We start from the raw sequence: 9305 nt of genomic DNA on the forward strand, positions 1-9305 counted from the left end.
AGGATGAGGCTGACACCACATGAATGAGTGGAGCAGAGGCACTCATGTGAAGCCATGCATGCTGTCATCAGGCTGGGGTTATCTAGGGGAAGGGTGCAGTAAGGGCCCATGCCTCAAACAGCTTGCAATTCAGACCCACTCTTTCGATGTCCATAAAATCCTCCCAGTCTTTTAAAAGTGCTCAGATGGATCTCCTCTCCACGACATGGGAGTTCCTCAGTGCAAGACCCCTGTAATATCAGGAAGTACTCTATTTATCCCGCTCAGTGGTGGGGAAGCCAAGACAGGAAGACACCAGGGCCAGGAGTCATGCTGGGGGGCTGTGAGAGAGCAGCAGTCCTACTGCTCACCCAGCCATCTCCACCCAGCTCTGGCTGGGCCCCAGCAGCTCCCAGAGGCTGATCTCAGCCTGGCTCTGTCCCACTGTTCATGACCAGTGCACCCTGTCCATGGCCACCGTGTCTGAGCCCATGGCAGCAGCTGGCAGCAGCCACTGGTCACGGGATCTGGATCTCGTGCTCTACCCAAACACGGCACAGATTCATTTGCAAGAATCCAGCAGGAATATTTCAGCATTGGCTCCAGTTACGGGTAAGCTTTCAGAAAAGAGATTTTTCCCACCTGCAAGTTATAAAACCATACTAAATGGAGACTGTAATCTCTCGACATTAAACAAATGAGGAAGCTGCATTCTGAAACTCATAAGTCACCACCAGCCTTTACCAAATAATAACAATTGCATTGCTGATGGCCCTGTCTCTCGCTGTTAGAATGCTGAATGACAGGGAGTAGTGTGTGCTAGTGAGAATATCTCATTTGTTCCAAGTACTGCAAGCATTCCTGCAAATCCACAGAGGCTCTTCATAATCTTTTGCAGGTGGTCAGATTTTAAATATTAGAAAAAAGTGAACTAACATATTAAAACAGGAAGATAAGCATTTCCTTTGTTTGTTTTCTATTCATTTGCTAAAGCAATGCATCTTATTTGTGTCACCTATTAGCTGGTTTCGTAATATCCTGATAGACTGATTAATTTTTTTTTTTTAATTCTCATTTGCAGCTCCAAAAAATCCTAGCTCTCACAGACAATAGATTGGAAAATCAAGATAACTACTTCCCCAACAAAGCCTGATATCTTCTTCAAATAATGACAGTAAGATTTAATCCAAATAAGTAGCAAGATTTTAAAATGTGGGATGGACTTTATACAAATAAATACTATTTTTCCCAGCAGGTATGCACAAAGGGATGGGCTGCCTATTGGTAATTACTAGAAAATTGCAATCCAATTGATACGGCTTATGGACTTCTACCTGATTCACATACAAAGGAATCACACAGGCATTACATGTCCAGGGGGCCATGCTGAAATCTTGTTTAAAGTGCTGTGACTTGGGTACAAAGAAATCTGTTAATCTCTACCTCACCTCTTCAACAAACTGCTTAAAAAATCTACCTAGGACAGATGATCCAGTACAAGGACAGAATATATACATGGCAGTGGTCAATTATTCCCTTTGAAAATGCTTAAAGTACAATCCTTAAAAATATCCACCTCATCTTCATGCAATAGACCCACTAGAAAGAATTATCAGTATTTCTGGTTAATTTGCATTTCTTTTAATTCAGCTGTTAGCCGTGATGTCAAACATCCTATGTGTTTATCTGTGAGCATGGTTTTCTCCATGACCAATGGGAAGGAGAGATTTGGTGTGGATTTTGCATGGGATAGTCACAGGTGCGTGTCTTTACATTACCCCCTTGCTGTACTCTTTAACTTGATCAGGCATACCTGATACATTCATCTCTCTAGTCTTTAATCTGACACATGATACACCCAAAAGCTCATTAGCCAAAGTTTATTCCAGAAGTTGGTAAGGAATAAAATTTCTGAGATAGCCAAGCTACAAAGAGCAAACTGAAAGAAGATGGTGCATTAATAAGAATAACAATAACACCAACACCACCCACCACCAGAATTAGTTCTCTATTGATACAGAAAATGGAAAATGTCTTCTCCTTTAACTAATGATTTTGTAGAAACCCTTGCCATATTTTTCTTGCAATTTAGCTATGAAAGGAAGGATAGAGATATTCATTCCTTCCTGTACTGATTTTTCCAGAGATTTGAGTGACATTCCAGAGCCCTGAGAATGGTTAGCTTCTCTGAGATTTACCTGGGTGTTTGCATGCTGAGGCCAATGCAGTATATTGAATTGTTGGTTTTAAGCAGAGGCTGGCAATGTACGTCTGAGAAGCCCTTTTCTGAAACCCTCTGGGCACTTGGGGCCTGTTAAGATCTTTCTTGTTTCTTTCTATTCTCATGTATCATCATTTGGGGTTATACAGGATGCTCTGGGAAGGCAAACCTCGGGCTGAAGGTCAGGCCCTCCCTGGTGAAGCAAAATTGTTGCTGCTGCTGAGGTGTTTGCAGGAAATCAATATGGCTGCTAAAGTGCCTTTGCTTAGGAAGGCTGCCTAAGTAGCCTTTCCCTCATCTCTAATGGCAAGTAACCTTCAGTTTATTAATCTACAGAGCCATCAATATGTCTCTCTATGTCCCTGTGATTGATCTATGTACCTGATAGTGTGTGCTATTAAAATCCATGTTTTCCAGCTTTCCTGGTCACCTGGAATGAGTAAAGTCAATTTAGGAATCCTTACTGGAGCTGGAAAAGGAAAGAAGGGGAGTATGCTTCCTTTTTATCTACCATTACTAATTTGTCTTTATGACTGGATTATTCAGATTAGGCCTTCCCCTCTTCCTACCTCTCCACCTAAATGCCAGTTCTATTGTGCTTTTGTTGGCAAATATAGATAATAAAGCTTCACCTTAAAAGCTGGACCTTTGAGGAAGTGGTTTATTTCTTGGTCATCCCCTAGGCATGCCATTTAATCATTCTGTGTCTTTCTTCTCACTATCAAATGGAGGTACTACTTTACTCCTGGCTTTAGTTTACCCTGCCTGCCAGGGAGCCATTTGGAGTATGACTTACTTTTCATTGTCTCTGGCAAAACAGGAGTTGATTTTCAGGTAGAGCCGTGAAGGAAAATTAGTCTTAAAAAGTCTCAAATGGAAAGAATGAAAAGCAATCATTCCAGCTTTGTCCCTTGGTCTGCGACAGGCACAAGCTGCATTTGCAAAGCAGGAATTGAAACCCCCCTATTTGGAAAAACAGCTACCCACATTATGATCTGAAACACAGGTTGGAAAAGTCATCAAGTCCACTAGTGCCTCTGGAGTAGGCACATGCATATGAGGGCACAGAGTGGGGGAGGGAAGAGCGAGATAGATTATTTAGGATGTTGAACGTATTAAACATGTACCTTTTAATATATGCTGTAGCATTTCAACAGATGTGGAGAAAATTTTGAGGTCAGGAAAGAAAAGCCACCTCCAGCTCTAACTAGTGTTTTAGAATTGATTAGGCAGCACACATTGTCTAGAGGGATAAGGTGAAGGATAGTGCAGCTCAGCCAATCCTCTGGCTTTCTAACACAGTCCCTCACCTACAAGGAGACTTCCACATTCTGCGGAATAAAGGAGACAATGCTGTTTCAGCCATTTTGTTTTGTCTCTAATCTGGTCTCTTATGAGTGCTATTGAGGGCAGTTTTAAAAAATGGGCTTTTAAAATGCTTCTTTTCGTATCTCATAATTAAACTTCAGCAAATGAGTTGAGGAATAACAGGGGAGTTCTGGTCTGTTTTATAAGGCAATACACTAGTTCCTAAGTGGGTGAACTAGCAGACCTTTCTCTCTTGCATGGGAATTGAGTAATTGCTGGGAAAACCAGACTTGTGCTCCTCTTGTTAGTGTACTATAAACTCTTTAAAATAAAATAGCTGAACCCTCTCTAAATAATGAATTTAATGGAAATGCTGGTTCCTAAAATTGTGACCTTCAGGCAACTGAAATCTGTGTCCAGATCCAGCCTCCACAGCTGGTCATCCTGGCTGTGGCTGCCCAAACCTCTGGATCCAAATGCTCAGGAGGTTAGAAAGGTTAGAGATTTTTTGCTACTCAGACTTACTTCTAATTAGAAATGAAATACCATAAATAGTTTTTAGGGAAGGAAATGGAAGCCTAAAAGCAAAATGAAATTAAAGGTCAATCTTCAACTTAGCAGGCTGATGCGGAACGTGGATTTAATAACAAGAAAATCCATTCTGAGAAGGAAAGAAAAAAAGTCAAAATTACTAGACAGGTAAAAGACAGAATGGTTTAATATGTAACCTCATCCTCTGAAATATAAGGCAGGTGGAAAGCGTGAGCAAGTTCAATAACAAAAAATATAAATAGACCTAATAGTTGAAAGGCACTGGAAGAGAAACTGGCTACACTTGGAGGCATCTAGAGTGAGGTAAAACAGCAATGGAAAATTAAATATAATATAGAATCAAATTTTGACAATATAGTGGTTTTTAAAAGAACAAAGAAACAAACCTGCTCTCCAGAATTTAATTTGAATCCTTGCTTCCTTATAGCATTTAAGCAAACCAGTACAATTTCCCATGCACAGTTCAAACTCATCAGAAGAAGATTTATTAGGTATTTAAAATATTTCTAGATTCTTTCGACATCCTGATAATATTGTTTTCCATACCCATAGAGTTTTTAGTCCAGAGGGCTTTTAGGTACAAAACCCCTAAGCAAGCTTTAAGTAAGTGTGAAGCCAAAAGAACTTAATTATTTACCTTTATTTTCCTTTAAGGACAATTCAATCTCCCTTTCACAGTTGGTGAAGCAGCATTAATAAATTCTGAATTCTCCGCATTTGAGACAAACTGTCATTGCTGCCCTGCATTTTGGGGGATAGGAATTTCCCAGCTCTCATGCTAAGCCACATGCTGCAGCCTCATGAACATTTTTTGCTGTGGCCTGTTAAACTTCCCTCCCTGTTCCTAGGCAGGGCAGAGAGCCAGCGAGAAGTGATGAGTGCTTTTCATGGTAAGGAACAATACATGAAGACTTTCCAAATTAATTTAACATTCACAAGGAATGCTGTTGGCTGCATCAATTTCAGATATGCTGGCAAGCAGGAAATTATTTTCCATGTAGATGATGTTTCTATTCCTTCCCCACCCCCTCAGGACCCCTATGGTGAGAAGGAGGAAGAGAGGTTTTGTCTTTTAATGAAATCTAATTGTAGAGCACGGCTGGGGAGGGGAAGGGTCAGGGGAAGGCCAGCCACATAAGCCTCTGCAGCAAGACATCTCTTGGAAAGAGCTGATAGTGGCTCCATTGGGCACCCTTGGTCCCTGCTCTCCCCTCAGAGACATGATGACCTTGTGGAAGGAGGTGGGAGCTGAGCTGGTGGAAAAATGCTCCCTGCTGCAGTCTCTGGAGAGGGGCCTTGGATCTCATCCTCTGTTCAGGCTGAACTCCCTAAAATCTTACTGGTACAGATGGTTTCATTTCCTTTGTCTCCCCCAAGAGTCCCTCAGGTTTGTTAACTAAACATACATGGAAGAATAGAATGGTTTGGGCTGCAAGAACCTTAAAGACCATCCTGTTCCAACACCCCTGCCATAGACAGGGATACCTGCCACTGGACCAGGTTCCTCAGAGTCCCATCCAACTTAGCCTTGAACACTGGAAGGGATGGGGCATCCACAACTTCTCTGAGCAACCTGTTCCAGTGCCTCACTACCCCCACAGTAAAGTATCTAACCTAAATCTAAGCTTTTTACAATTTAAAGCCCTTCCTGCTTGTCATATCATTGTGTCCTAAAGTACTGCTAAGATTTGACTGAATTTGTGAGATTTCTGAGCAAAGTGAACTTCTGCATGCACTGGAAAGCCACCATGGACATGGCTAACATTTGTACAAGTCTGGATCTCTTCTGGTGGCCAGGGTTTTGTGTGTGGGATGTAATGGTTTAAGTTAAAAGCAAAATGGAAAGCAAGGTTTGCAAGGTGAAAATAGCAGATGATTAATGAAGACACATGTACAGAAGGTCCAAAGTGTGGAAACTGTGAAGATCGAGTATGAAGTGTCCCAAGATTTCTAGGGGCTATTTTATTACGTATTTTATCTCCAAACTGTGTGGAAGAAATCTCATAATAGCACATTAGGGCTGACATAAAAAAACTCTGCAAACTGGATTAAGAGTATTTAAGAAATTTTGAGGAAATCTGATGTGGAAGTAATTAGGAAAAGAAATAATAATCAGAAAATAATTTAATGCTTATGAGGATGTAGGTATATATATGTATATACCTGGTGCTCTTTGTCATGTAGAACATACAGATCTCAAGACACCTATGCTCTTTCTAGTCATCCAGTCCATGAAAATATCAACAAATACTACATAATCAGTGAGAAAAGATTCAATTTCTAAATCTTAGTCCTTAATCTTATTTCTCTCTTTCTTCTCACCATTCCTGTAATTCTTGTGCTTGTAATAGTGCAATTGCAGTTCAACCTTAAATACATTCTGCACTGTCTCAAAAACTTGCATTTGTTTCTTGGAGTCCTGTAGACCATGAAAGTTTCTTAAATTGGCAGTGGGGAGAAGATCACAAGGGGAGAAGACATAACAACTTCAAGTTTATTTCAAATGTGCAATCTGCTGCAGGCATTTCCACACCTGGTTCAGTCAGACTTCACTGAAACCATGGGGCAGGACTTGTGCTCATGCTATGGGCACTTGAAATTATTAAGGTTGGTGGAAAAAACCTACTGGAAAGTGACATGCTTCACATCAGGCAGTTCAGCCCCTCTGAATGACTGCAGGTGAGGGCTCAGGCCTGCAATTGAGTTACTGCAGTTTAACGGGTTACCATGCATCAGCTAAGCTGCAGAAACAGTCGCGTGTGTCCTCCCCGCCTTTGACAAATGTAAGGTGATTTGACTTAGCTTAATCTATTTTCATTGCAGGCTAAATTGAATTACCTCATATTTATGATGGGCTATAAGGGCACTCAGAGAGAGTTATCTGGGTTCAACTGATCTCTGGTAACTTGCTTAGCCATGGTAGCTGGACTGTGGGTATAAACCCTAAACGGCCTTGTGCTCACGGGAGAGAACTGACGTGAACTTCAGCAGACACAGATTTATGACTCACAATGAAGTAGTTTGGGATGTGGTAAGCCATTGACAGAATGGATGGAATGGACTTTAAAAGAAATAGAGTAGCTGGCAGGCCACTTTCTTAATGGGTTTCTGATTCTGGAATATAGTTCCTTTCCCCTTTCGGGGTCTGTACGGGTTTGAGCTACAGCAGCACAGAACCTTGCTTGCCTTGCCTTTCTTCCTCAGTTTTTTTTTCAGGCAAACATGTGGGATGGAGCTGGGATGATAGCTTTAACTCCCTGTGGGTTTTCCGTGAGGGTGCTTTGGTAGAGTAAATTAGTTTTAAATTTGGTTGTTCTACCATAACCTAAGTATTCTTAACTGAATTGTAAATTTAAATGTTAAGTGTTGCACTGAATGTTTAAATAATTCTAAAAGCACTTGGAGCATGGGATAAGTGCTGTAAAAATCTAAATAAACGAGTAAATTGTTTAACAGCATATGTGGTAATGCAAAATACTACATGTGTGCAAAGAGTAAGAGCTGTGCTCGAAATGGTTGCAAGAGCTTAAAATTCCTTGCTACATGCAAAACCTTTTCCCATTAACAGGGCTCTTTTTTTCATGTTTAGCCTACTGTATAACTGGGAGAAGAAGATGAAGTTGGCAGTTTAGACTGTCAAACAGAGGTTTCAGCTCAGCAGTGAGGTTCAAAGAGATTAATTTGAACTCGACTGTTTACGTTACTGATCTCGTACCAGCTGGGTTTGTGGCATTAAGATGTCAATAGTACAACAGAATTTAACGAACAGTTTCATCATTGACATCATCTTTTGAAGGTACAGATGATTGCCTCCTTATGTACTAGGACATATTTCTTTAGGACAGGAGTCTTTGTATGCTTTCATCTGGGAGGGCAAAGAAGGAGAGGGAGGTAGGGAGAGAGCCTTGAAATGAAGCTAATTAGAAAATATCCTAGTACATAAATGGTTTGTTTAAGCAAGTTCCAGCAAAAAGATTCCCATTTCCATATGGCATAAAAAGCTTTATTTCTTCCTTTAGTTCAAATTCCCCTTCTTTCTTTCAACTGGCACCAAAACAGAGCTGCTAAGGTAATAATAAACTGTCCTATGAACATGCCACGATGAAGTGGCATTATTATTTTTAGTAGTTCAACCTTGAATGGAGGAGAGAAGCCTCTTGGAAGGATAGGAAGAGTTGATAATGGAGTTTCTTTCACACACCCTCTGCTCCCTCCAGCTCCATACAATAATTATTGATCAAAGGTAGCTGCAGTGTCTTTCATTGAGGCTCTTTTGGTAACTGTCTAGGTTGTACCGTACAACCATAGGTTGTACAAGGTTCAAACTTGGTTAACATGTCATTGACATTGCAATGCTGATCTCTGGTCTTAGGGGAAGAAAGGGCAGAAATGCTAAAAACCAAAATAAAATAAAGTAAAATGTATATGGCCTAAGGACTTTAGAAGTTTTTTCCTTGGGGGAGATGGTTTCATTAATGAAGTTTATAGGATTGGTCCCGTGTTGAACAGTCTTTTCTACTGTCCCTTGGTACTGTGGGTCATGGTGGGAGACACAGATGAAGGAGTGGGGGATAATAACGTTTTGTGGAAAATAAGTAAAGAATCACTAAATGTGAAATGGTTCTGTTTTACAAAATAATGATACAGCTAAATTTGACTTAAGTGTTCCCTAAAAGCCTTTCCTCCTGTGCTATAGTGGCTGCTGCACCCCCTTGAAATCCTGCGCCTTTGAAGGAAATCACAATGTAATCCTTTGGTTTGGCACGTATTGTCCCTTAATGACAGGCATTACATTTGCACAGTACCATAAATCAAAGCTAGGGGCTGTTTTAAATAGGCTGCAGATGCATGTGGACGTTTGCTAAGTGGCACTTCACTGGAGAGGGGAGGGGGAACCATCCCACCACTGCAGCTCATGGTAGAACAGGGCCAGCAGAGAGGCTTCCCATGTCCACAATATTTTCACTTCACCTGGGATTTAGCTCTACATGAAGACCTGTTTAGCAGAAGGAAACGTTTTTTTGACTATGACCTCTGAAGGGTTTAATTGGGATTTAACTGTTCCTATTTTTTCACTCCATGTGGGAGTCTGGAGCTCTGTTTACAAGGTGTGTCATATCCTCTCAACCCCAGAGCCCTTCTCCCCCTCCTTTCTTTTTATGTTCTGGACAAACAGGGAGAAAGATACTTTTAAAGCAAATGCACATAGAAAAACCCCACAATTACTGTCCCTGATTTTGCTGTG

This window comes from Passer domesticus, chromosome 1 (genome assembly GCF_036417665.1).
Source record: "Passer domesticus isolate bPasDom1 chromosome 1, bPasDom1.hap1, whole genome shotgun sequence".
NCBI classification, from domain to species: domain Eukaryota; kingdom Metazoa; phylum Chordata; class Aves; order Passeriformes; family Passeridae; genus Passer; species Passer domesticus.